At 41.0% G+C, this 12,438-nt stretch overlaps 1 protein-coding gene across 21 annotated transcripts in view; it reads right to left on the bottom strand.

The window, feature by feature from the left end:
* The window catches only part of TRERF1 (transcriptional regulating factor 1), a 197,333-nt gene that overhangs the window by 109,607 nt on the left and 75,288 nt on the right, over window positions 1-12,438 (bottom strand). For 16 of the 21 annotated variants that reach the window (XM_074332927.2, XM_074332925.2, XM_019738457.3 and 13 more), the window contains one exon: window positions 9,714-9,796. The exons of the other annotated variants lie outside the window; for them this stretch is intronic. The gene's annotated coding sequence lies outside the window, so the exon portion shown is untranslated. The remainder of the gene's footprint in view (window positions 1-9,713; window positions 9,797-12,438) is intronic. 21 annotated transcript variants of the gene reach the window in all.

Genomic DNA, 12,438 nt, shown 5'->3' with positions numbered 1-12,438 from the left:
TTCCCTCCACTTACCGCTTAAATCATCCTATGATTGCAGTTGTCTTTATTCCTTTCTTTTCTTTCTTAAAAAATGTAATGTAAGCAAGTAATCAAAAAGGAGAGAAAAACGAAAGAACAAACCACCCATAATTTTACCCCTCCAATAGTCACTGTTACCTGTATACATATTTCCTTCCCATCTTTCTTAGGGATACATGTTTTGTACCTAATTGTAATCAGTGAATATGGGTTTTACTATTCCCTTAGTTAACATTAAATACATTAAACACTTTGTAGTTTATGTTAAGGGTATAAAAAAGTAGTGATAATATGTACACATGTCCGTATCTCAGTTTGAGGAAGAGAACTTGACCGCTTCCCTAGTTAGCCCCTATGGGCCCTCCCTCATTCCGTCCTCTCCTCCCTCCACTATCCAGAAATTTTGTCTACGCTCACTTGGTCTTACAGGTCTTGCCACATGCATATGGGTGTCTAAACATTGTATCGTTAGTTTTGCATGCCTCTGAACTTTATGTAATTGGGTTCACACTGTAGCTAATTTGCAACTTACACTTTTATTTGAGGTTATATAATACCTGAGATTCTTCTGTGTTGTCATATGCAGCTATGGTTCATTCATTTTAACAGCACAGCTATATATAGGTGTATTCCACCGTGAAACTATACCACAATTTATATTGCAATTTCTGCACATAAAATTATATTGTAAATATCTCGTCATATTGCTACATAGCTTCAAAATAATTATTAATCATAGTAGAGCATTATGCTGAAAGAAGACTATTTTATTTTATAGTTACCCAACTGTTAGACATTAATTGTTTGTGTGTTTGCTTTGAAAAGAATGCATCAGGGAGTATCTTTGTCTGAATAGCTTATTTAATATTTTGTATAATTTCCTTCATGAGAGGATATGGGAAGATGATCCACAAAGGTGATATTACTGGATCAAAATGTATGAAAAAATAATACGGATTCTTCAACATGTTTTAAAATTGCTTCAGAACATTGCAATAGCACCAGAATTTGGGATAATCATTAAACATGTATTTTTTGGCTAATATGTTAAAATAGTACTTTACTGTTGTTTAAATCTATGTATCTCTTACTACAAAATTGAACATTTTCCATATATTTGTTTAGTATTGTATGTAGTTATCAGTTCAAATGTTCTACCAAGGTTTTAGAACTTTTCCTTTTAATTTGTTTGAGCATTTCACATAATAAAGATATTAATTCTGTCATGTTACTGCATATCTTTTCCCAGTGTATTGTTTCCCCATTCCCCCTTTTTTACATGGAGAAATCTTTGATTTTCCTGCCGTTTGACTATCTTTTCCTTTTTGAATGTTGCTCTTTTCTTTCTAAGCAATATTCAAGTCTATAGATTTCCCATGCCTCTACATTTTGCACTTAATTGTTTAATCCATCCATAATTCATTTTGGGGAAGTCAAAATAATTCTTTCCAAATTGTTAACTAGGCATCAAAATAATTTATTAAATAATTTCCTTTCCTCACTGATTTGTGATGATTTCTTTATAATGTATTAAATTATTTATGTGAGGGTCCATCCTAGTTCACTTATCTTTTAATACTTCCTCCTCTTATGCGAACAGCATAGTGTTTTAATTACAAAGGTTTTATAATGTATTTAAATATCTGGTAGAGTTATATATTTTAATATCCAATAGATCTAACTCCCTTCCCCTAAAACCATTTTCAGAATTCCTGTTAGGGTTCTCCTCTACTTATTTTTCCAAATAGTCTTAGAGCCATATTGTGAAATTTTAAAAATCCTGATGGGACTTTGAGAGGAATGGCATTTAGATTTGTGAACTAACTTCAGAAATAGCCAAATCTTTCATTTTAATCTCACCATCTAGAAATAAGTCTTTTTGGCCTGCAAGTAAGCAATCTGTAGTTAATGATAATTTTATCCTTTTCTTCACAATATTTATTCTTCGTGTTACTGTTTTATAACTTTCTGCATCAGCTTTTTGTTTTGATCTCAATAATATCCAATGATACGTTTATTAAGGCCCGAATAAGTATAATGCCAGTGAATGTCTCAATTTAGTCTTCCTCATCATATTAAGGGATGGTCAGTTTAAATATTTCTCTTCAAGCAGTTTGTAAAAATTAGAAGTTGAATTGATTGAATGCAGTTTTGCAATTAATAAGATTATTACATAGTTCTACTTAAACAATTTATGTGAATCACATAAAAATACATGCACAGGAAGCCATTCCTGCATTCCAGGAATAGAACCTACTTGGGTAGGTAAAACATTCACACGCTATTGTTGAAATCTACTCACTAGTATTTTATCTAAAATTTTTACATGCCTAAGGAAGACTGGTATAGAGCTTCCCTTTGGGGGCTTGCCAAAGTTCTTATCAGTCAGGTTTGCTCGAAAGAGGATCTGGAAGTTTTCCATCTTTTTATAAATCCTGGAACAGTTTATATAACACAGGAATTATCTGTTCCTTGAAAGTTTAAGAGGATTTTCAAAGGCCTTTTTATGCTTTAAAATATTCCACCTGGCACAGGTGTTTGTGTGTGTGTGTGTGCACACATGTGCGTGCCTGTGGCCAAGCGGACATTACTATGTTTGTACACATTTTAAAGGATCCTGTAAGATACTGATCTCTAATGGAACAGGGAACATTTTTATTATAATTTATTGCCTTTCTTTTCCCCATGAAAAGGGAGTAAATGCCCAAGATGATAAAGTGCTAAGAAAAAACCCCATTTTCCCAGGCTTTGGTTCCAAGGGCCTCCCTTTTCAGAGGCCCATAAAGGAGGCTATGGAAGGGGGTCAGGGAATAGTAAATACTGAACCATCCAAATGTCACTGAGGCTGACCGAGTTTAGCAACCACGACTTCATCACTGACACATGGAAGCAGGACAGTGAGATCACAAGGCAAGCAGATCAGTGGACGCCAGGTCACCTCTCGTTCCGTGGTAAAGGTCTTCCAACTTTTGGTCCACCAAGCCACCTTCTCCAGATATAGGACACTGCACCTCTTCCACAGCCATTGAAACTTGCAAGTCTAAGGCTTTCTCTATTTACTGCAGGGTTCCTGGACTAACAACTTTGTGAGCATTCAAGGGGCCACAAATAAAGATTCAGAATTGTTATGGACTGAATGTTGGAACCCCCCCCTCCCCAAGTTCATAGGTTGAGGCCCTAGCCCCCAACCTGATGCTATCAGGAGGTCTTCGGGAGTCAATTAGGTTAAGATGAGTCAGGATGGTGGAGCCCCCAGGATGGGATTAGTGCCCTTACAAGAAAAGGAAGAGATACCAGAATTTCCTCTCTCCCGAGTACACAAAGAAGAGGTCACGTGAGCGTACAGCAAGATGGTGGCCACCTACAAGCCAAAAGAAGAGGTCTCAGCATGAAACCTACCCTGCCAGCACCATGATCTTGGACTTCCTGGCCTCCAGAACCGAGAGAAACAAATTTCTATTGTCGAAGCCACCCAGTGTCTGATATTTTGCTATGGCAGCTTGAGCTGACTACCCCAGGGGTTTGTGGTAACGTCTGTGTAGAGAACACTGAGCTATCGCTATGTGCATTGACTGGCCTGCTGTAGAGCGAGATACACCTTAGGAGAAACAAGTGGTAAGGAGTTTCAACAAATTAAGATGGAGTATCTGCTGGAACATGCTGTATGAGCATATGCGAGACTATAAACAGGACTCAAACAGTAACACCAGGCCCGAGAACGAGGCTGGGAACAGAGCCCTAACTGCAGATGTGAGGGAGCCACAGAACAGTCTGCTTCTGCTTGAGAAAGACACGTTTTAGTCCATGTCCTTGTTCACAGAGAATCCATGAAACGTTTGAGCTCAACGCGAAGTGAGGATTAGGACAGCTCTTGCCAGTCAAAGTGACGGGCATTAGCATAACCCAGCAGGAAGGCAGGGACCTCAACACCCTTTTAGGTTCTAGAATTCCACAGTTCCATTCAGGATTTCATGGAGGCATGCAGGCAGTCTTTTCTGCCCCTCAACCAGCACAGGGAAGTTGCTTTCACACATCATGGCCTCACACGGAAGCTTAATCCCTGGCTGGAAGGCAAAACATGTTTGTGGCCAAGCCAAGTGGGCATGTGAAGTGAAGCAGAAAGAGGAACATTTTTATTACTGTTTCGGATGCCAGGGGTGATTGGGTGTATGTTTGGGGTTTAATGACTCCAAAGGCATCTTAAAAAGTCATACTTTTTTGGCAGCTCCAACATCCAATTGTTGCTACAAGTACTAACATGTACCAGTGACTGATGTACACACTGCTTTTCTCAAAAACACCCTTTCCTTATTGGGGCTTTTCAGACCAAACTCAGGTGTGTGTGTGTGTGTGTTTCATACCACACACAACTGAAGGCCAATCAAACTGAACAGATGAATTCATGTTTTAGGATTTCATTGTGGGAAAAAAACTGTTGACATATCTTTTAATTTGAACAATTTAGGTATTGCAAGATTTTCTTCCTACTGGTGGAAAATTAAACTAACAATTCTAAGTTAATGACTTGAGAGTAAACAGTTTCTTCCTTATAAAATGAACCGGATTTATCAAGACGTGTTCAAGGGAATTTCTCCCATCCTTTTAAATCAAATAAAGACACGACTTTAGAGAATGCCTAGGCTCCAAGAGAGGCTTCAAAAAAGTATGATTTCCACCCCCTACAGTTGCACATTAAATAGATAATTTCTCTTCTCCCCAACACTTGTTATGGATAGATGGCAAGGCAACCATTCTGGATGTAGTTTTCACTGGTGATGTCAGAAAGAAAACAGTTTATACATTCTTCCTAAAGCTGATTGTTTTCAATGTAAAGATTTATGTTTTATTCTTATCTCTTTCCTTCTATTTTAGCCTCAAGATAGTCTTCTGTTATGAAATTGTGGTGATAGATACTAGATTTTTAAAAACATCACTCCTTGTAAAAATAAAAAATTGGTAGCCCTAAGCCAACCCCACCAATCTTTTTATTTTGGAAGTTTCTTGGTCCAGGCAATCTGTAGTGAGAATCACTTGTCTACAGCACCTCCTGAACCAAGGAATGTAGGGTCGATCACATAGTTATCACTAATTCTCATCTATTTATCACAATGGTGACCAGACGTGGGGGCAACAAACAACCTACAGAAAATTTAAGTCTAATTTTAATCAATATTCAGGGGAGAGGGGATGAAAATTTTTATGGTCTATACATTTATAGTCCACAGAACTTTTTCCGCTATCTGCAGACCCCTTGCTGCACCCTATCCACCCCAGATCCACAAAGCTGTCTCTTTCAGATTTTGGAACACAGGTGATAAGAATTTGGGGGCACTGTGCAATCTGTGCTCTCTCCCCACTGCTAATGTGGAAACCCAAATCCAGACACTACATCTTCCTGGGATTTTGAGAGGTCAGCCTTATGGCATCAGAGGCTCTAGAAAATGAATCACAGTATTTTGTCAGCTGAAATAGATGTCCAACATTGCTTCTGGCTACTGCAGAATCTCTCCTAATCCAAGCGATCCTAAAATCCATCCACCCAAAAAAGCCTGACTATGTGGCTGGTTTGGGAAACTAAGGCCCAGGAGGTCACTTGCACCTCCTCAGACTCCAAACTCAGAACAAAGTCAAGAATATCAGCTGGAATAGGTCATGACAGGCCATCAACTATTTAAAAGATTTTTCAATTAAGAACACATTAATATTTTAGAGCAAAATTTAAAATCCCTATTTTCCAGGGATTATATACCTACCTTTAACTTAACTGTATGTTACCTAAAATTTTCTTTATTTAGGTTTTCCCCAAAGTAATTTTTTTTAAAAACCCACTTCAGTAAAAAAAAAAAAATTCCATAAACACTAAATTGTTAAATACTTTTATTTACTTCATCTCTAACAGAACTAATCAGTGGCAGATAATATATCTGTGGCGAAGAGAGTTAATTTCCTAGATTAGATATGCACTAAACACATAAATGTGACAATATTTTGAGATATATGACTCTAATAAAGGTAACATTTATTGGGCCAGCTGCTGGGCCACTGGGCACTTTACTTAAATTACCTCAGTTAATCCTTACAACAAGCCTATAAAGTAGGTGCTATTCTTATTCCCATTTTATAGATGAGGTTATAAATGAGGAACCTTATTACTGTAATTTAATCTCCACTGACCCAAAATTTGAGTTCAGTGTTTACTCTGGCTATAAAAAGGTTGAATAAGCAAATTAGAAATTAAACAGGATTGCAGAAGGCATATTTAACCTACTAGAAGGTCCTAGGTTTAAGATGTACGCTAATTGCCAGCCTTCCAAAAGGAACTGTTTGGGAAGATTCTGTCTGAAACTAAGCTGTGTTAAAACACTTTAAAATTCAGGCTTTTACTAGTTAAGAGTCGGTTTCCTTTCACTATTACCTGCAACAATTAGTCCAAATTATAAGGTTATTATAGATGATACAGTATGGTGGGTGTCAGCTGCCACTCTCCCAGTATCCATTTTCCCCCCTGAACAGTGCCCAGAGTTCTGTGTACCCAGAACCCCACCCTCACGTGGTGCTTTGGGTAAAGTTGACACTATCCCATCAATAGGGGGATAGGCCAATCAGAAGAAAAATCTCCACGCCCCACCAATCAACAGAGGGCACTCACCTCACCATTGGAATTGGCTAAGGAATGAGCATGACTCGTTTTGGCCAATGAAATGCCAGGGTTGGTTTGCTGGGGAGGGACTAGAAGGGATGTTTCTTTACTTTTATCCACAGAGATGTGCAACTATGAGGCCAAGAACTTCTGCAGTCATTCCGCCTCCAGGAGAGAAGCCAGCCTGGGGGTGAACTGACACCATGGAAGAGTGAGCAGAGATGGAAAGAAACTGGACGGTTGATGATATGCTGAACTGCTGTTTCTAACCTACTCTGCAGTGCACACCATGAGCTGATAAATTAATCCCCTGTACTGTGGAAACCCCTGAGTTTGGTTTTCTGATATTCACAACTCCAAAGAATCCAAACTGATAAATGAGAAATAAGCACTAATCCACAGATTCTTCTAGCACTTGCTCAGATTTTGCTTTACACTGGTTCTTAACTGCACTAAGTGTTTTGTGTTATCTTCCTACAGAAAATATAATGGGTTTTGAAGAAACACGTTCATGAATTAATGAATGACCTTAGGCAAGTCACCTGACTTCCCTAGATCTTTTCAACTATAAAAAGGACTAAGTTCTGTTGCCCCTTCCAACCCTCACAGCCAATGGTTTGGGTTCTACAGTAGAAACATCTTCTATGGAACCTTAATACACTATTGGTGGGAATGCAGACTGGTGCAGCCGCTATGGAAGGCAGTGTGGAGGTGCCTCAAAAAATTAAGAATAGAATTACCATATGACCCAGCAATCCCCCTCCTGGGTATTTACCCAAAAAATCTGAAAACATTTATCCTTAAAGAAATATGTGCTCTGATGTTCATTGCAGCTTTATTTACAGTGGACAAGATATGGAAACAACCAAAGTGTCCTTCAATAGATGATTGGATAAAGAAGATATGGTATAGATACACAATGGAATACAATTCTGCCATAAGAAAAGATGAAATAGTACCATTTGCAACAATGTGGATGGGTCTTGAGATTATTATGCTACGCAAAATAAGTCAGATAGAAAAAGTAGAGAACCATATGATTACACTGATATGTGGTATGTAAAACTGAAAACAACCAAGGAACAAGACAAACAAGTGAGAAACAAAAACTCATAGACACAGACAATAGTTTAGTGGTTACCAGAGGGTAAGCGGGGTGGGGGTGGTAGATGAGGGTAAGGGGGAATCTATGGTGATGGAAGGAGAACTGACTCTGGGTGGTGAACACACAATGGGATTTATAGATGATGTAATACAGAATTGTGCACCTGAAACCTATGTAACTTTACTAACAATTGTCACCCCAATAAACTTTAATTTAAAAAAAAAAAGAAAGAAAAGAAACATCTTTTATAATATAGTCCAAGCAATCTGCATCTCACGCTCGCTTGGTCAGATGTTTTCCATTTGCATCTCTGTATCTACCCTCCACCCATCTCCACTCAGCTCTGCGCCCCCAGAGGTCCTCATCTTGGTGGACAGCATCAACGTGGCTCCCTGCCTTCTGGCTTCCACTGAGTAGGCTATTATTGCGAGGCATCACTAGGAGACAGGAGAACTGAGGGGAGTTCAATGAGGATATTTATTCTCTTGGCTCTTAACCAGCCACGTTGGTGTGGACTGCATTCTTCTACCAGAGACCTTTCCATACGGCTTTTCTTTCCAGTTCTGCTAATCAATCCTGCCCCCTTCCTTTCAGGCCTAGGCATGGGAATGGCTCCCTGACACTGCTAGCCCTGAGATGCTTCAACATCCCGCGCTGATTTGTTACCCTGCCCACGCCATTATAAACAGTCCCCTCAGTAGCCTCTTGGAGGACTCCACTTGAGTGAACCATCTGTTTGCTACTGGAACCCCAAGACACAATGGCTTAAAAGTTCAATCAAAATTAGTCACAACAAAAAAGAAAGAGAAGGGATCAACTGTGAGCCTCGCGTAAGAGAGATAAAACACGTGGCACTTGGTGAGAAAAAAGACCCGCACACCCCAAAAGAATCAAATTAGACATCACTACCCTCCTCCCCCAGTGTCACTGAGAAATTGCGGAAAATAGCCATCTCTTTTTAGACCAGGGCTTGAACCTCAAAAAAAACCCAAAAAAAAACCAACTGTTTATACACAAATGTATTGACCCTTCAGACAGCTTTTGTGTGGGACCCAGCAGGGGAATCACAGCTATTTGCCCATTTTCTAGAGGGACAAACTGAATCTGAAAGAGAACACAGGGCTAGAGCTGTAAAAACACTAGAAATGCCCCAGGGCCAGATCTAAGGCTCCTTGATCCGGGAATCTGCCTCTGAGAGGCTCTGTGCATTTTCTAAGGGCTGCCTCCTACCCTGTTTCCCGGAAAATAAAGCCTTGCCGGACCATCAGCTCTAATGCGTCTTTTAGAGCAAAAATTAATATAAGACCCGGTATATTATATTACATTATACCTGGTGTTATATTATATTATACCCGGTATTATATTATATTATATTATATTATATTATATTATACTCAGTATTATATTATATTAGATTTGATTATACCCGGTATTATATTATATTATGTTATATTATATTATATTATACCCAGTATTATATATTATATTACATTACATTACATTGTATTATTATATTATACCCGGTCTTCTATTAAAATAAGACCTGGTCTTATATTAATTTTTGCTCCAAGAGACGCATTAGAGCTGATGGTCAGGCTAGGTCTTATTTTGGGGGAAACACGGTACAATACAATTCTCCAGAGATGTTTAATTCCCTCCTACCACGTGTAGAGCCATCATCCACGAATGTCTTTTGGACCCTTCACTAGTCACAACTCTGCAAAGTTGCCCTCAGCCCCTTTCCATGTGATGCTGAATTCCAATGTGTGGCTCCACAATCACTGACCATTTCCCAGGCAAAGTTTTCCCGAAACCTACAGGTGTTCAGGCCCAGAGCAGCCATCCCCTGCTTCTCGCGCCATTTTCCACATCATAATGATTAAAGAAATGACCTTATGACCCCCTTCATCATAAAGCATTCAGATACCAAGAGTTTCAGAGAAGCTACCTGTCTCAGGGTTAAGACGCTTAATCTTTCAGGGTTGTCCTGCTTCTGTGTCTTCCTCCTTCAGCATCCTCCAGAGCCAGGGCCTGTAGGAGTGACCCAAACAGCACATTCAGGATTTTTGGCTCCAACATGGGAACAGATCATATCGATCAGGGAAAGAGACTAGAACCAGCCAAGGATGGAGCCCTATAAAACCCCAACAGTTGATGGACCTGCGCAGGAAGAGGACCCTGCAGAGGGCGCTAAGGAAAAGTTCCAGAGGAAGGAGAGGATTTACGAGAGAAAGACACCCAACTCCATTCTTCTATTTACTCAGCTCCCAAACGCAGGAGTCACTGTGACTCCCCTTTCCCTCCATGGGGGACCCCATGTCCAATCCATCAGCAAAAGGTGTCAGCTTTATCTTCAAAATATATCCAGACTTCCACCACCTCTCACCATCTCCTCTGTTACCACTTCGGTGCAAGCCGGCAACTTCTCTCACTAGGTTACTGAAGTAGCCTCCTAATTGGTCTTCCTACTTCCAGCCTCGCTTTTCTACAATCCATGTATTATGCGCATTGAATTGTGTTATGGGTTGAATTGTATCTCTCTCTCTCTCTCAAATTCTTATATTGACATCCTAACCCCTAGTACCTCAGAATATGACCTTATTTGGAAATAGGGTCGTTGCGATATAATTAACTGGGAAGATGAGCTCATACTGGAGTAGGATGGGTCCCCATTCCAATATGAATTGTATCCTGATAAAAAGGGGAAATTTGGACCCCGACACCCACACAGAGAGAGCATCATGTGAAGGCTGGCGTTATGCTGCCACAAGCCCACAAACTACCAGAAGCCAGGAGAGAGGCTTGGACCAGATCCTTTCCCAGCGCCTTCAGAGGGAGCATGGCCCTGCCGACACCTTCATTTTGAACTTCTAGCCTCCAGAACTGTTAGACAATAAATTTCTGTTCAGTTGCCCAGTTTGCGGTACTTTGTTTTGGCAGCCCTAGCAAACTATTACATCATGCTCCCCACAGCAGCCTATGTGATCATTTAAAAATCACTCTTCTGCTCAAAACACTCCTATAGTGTTTCATCTCTCCCAAAGTTAAACACAAAGTCCTTGAAATGGCCCACATGTCCCTTCCTACTCTGCCCTTTGTCAATTTCCTCCAGCCACAATGGCTTCCTCAAATATCCCAAGCAGGCTCCTGCCTCAGGGCCTTTGCACTTGCCCTTTCCTCTGCCTGGAACACTCTTTCACCAGGCATCTTTTACTTCCTTCGGGTTTCTGCTCAAACGTTACCTTCTCCATGAGGCCCTCCAACCCTATTCCTACACCCTTTCTATCCCCCTTCTGTTGTACTTTCCATCGTAGCTTTAGCACTATCTAACATTTGTTTATATTTTTATCCCTTTTCTCTCACACTAGACTATAACCTCCCTGAGAATTAAGGACATCATATTACAGTATGTCCCAGAGCCCGGCACATAGTAGGTGCTCAAGAAATAGTTGTTGAAAGATTTGTGGAATGAAAGAAGGCAAGAGAAAAGAGAGTTGCAAAAAGGAGGAAGTTGTCCACAGTGTCAAAAGCAGCAAAGAGTCCAGAAAGATAAGGACTGAAGTGTCGGTTGGGTGTGGTAATATGGAAGCCACGGGTGACCTTAAAGAGGGCAGTGACTGTGGAAAGCAGGAGCCCTCTGCAGCAAATCCACCAGGTAGGTCCCTTCCCTGTGCCAGGCACCCCTCCCACAGGCAGAAGCCAGCTTGAGTGGGCTGTGTCCACAAAGGAGCAAAACCGAAGGGCAGATGCTTTCCAGACTTCTGTCTATGAGGAAAGGAGAAAAAAGGATGCGAAATAGAGGGGTGTGAAAGTTTGAGGAAAGACTTTATTGCTGAATGACTGAAGAGAGTGAGATCCCAGGAGCTACAGGTGACAGGGGGACCCATGTACCAGAAGGTTCTCGGGCCAGGGGGAGGGAATGTGTCCTTCTCTGAGTGTAAGGAAACTAGGCTGGGGTGAGCCCAGATGTCAATAACCACCTAGGAGAGGGGGCAGGAACCTGAAAGGTCTCACTGCTGGGGGGACTCATGCAAGAGCAGTGTCAGTTCTGAAATGGAGCACTTCCTTCAATTTGCCTCAACCAATACCAACCCTTATCCCCTGCATGGAGAGAGAGCTGGCTGCTGGCCAGCAGCACAGAGGGCTCAGCTGAAACTAGAGATTTCACACAGGCACAACCCCGTGGCTGTGGGGTTCCCGGAACAGGCCCTCGGCAGCCTGGATGTAGGAGAGTCTTCCTAAGACTGAATTCGGGGACCCCAAACAGCTCCATCCATTTCTATCAAGGTTGCATCATTCTTCCAGACTTCCAGCTTCAACCCTTTGAGGACTCCCTCTCCCCTCCGCCAATTCCTCCCAATGAATAACAAACCAGGCCTCTCACACTGTGAGAGCACTCCTACTTACTGGCGGAGCACCTACTGTACGCTTCGTGCGACACAAATTAAAACCCTCCACAACAGTCCTGTGAAGTGTTTTGAGCTTCTATTTACAGAAGATAAAACTGAGACTCAAGAGATTAAGTAATCTGCTCAAGGTCACACAGGTACTACGTGACAGAGCTGGGATTTGAAACCTTCCATCTTTCTATCTACTTTTCTTCTTATTTTATTTTATTGGGGAATATTGGGGAACACTGTGCTTCTCCAGGGCCCATCAGCTCCAAGTCACTG

The sequence above is a fragment of the Rhinolophus sinicus genome, chromosome 2 (assembly GCF_057876585.1).
Source record: "Rhinolophus sinicus isolate RSI-liver-muscle chromosome 2, RSI-T2T, whole genome shotgun sequence".
NCBI classification, from domain to species: Eukaryota; Metazoa; Chordata; class Mammalia; order Chiroptera; family Rhinolophidae; genus Rhinolophus; species Rhinolophus sinicus.
The sequence above is the reverse complement of the archived record's forward strand: the minus strand, read 5'-3'. Positions and strand labels throughout refer to the sequence as shown.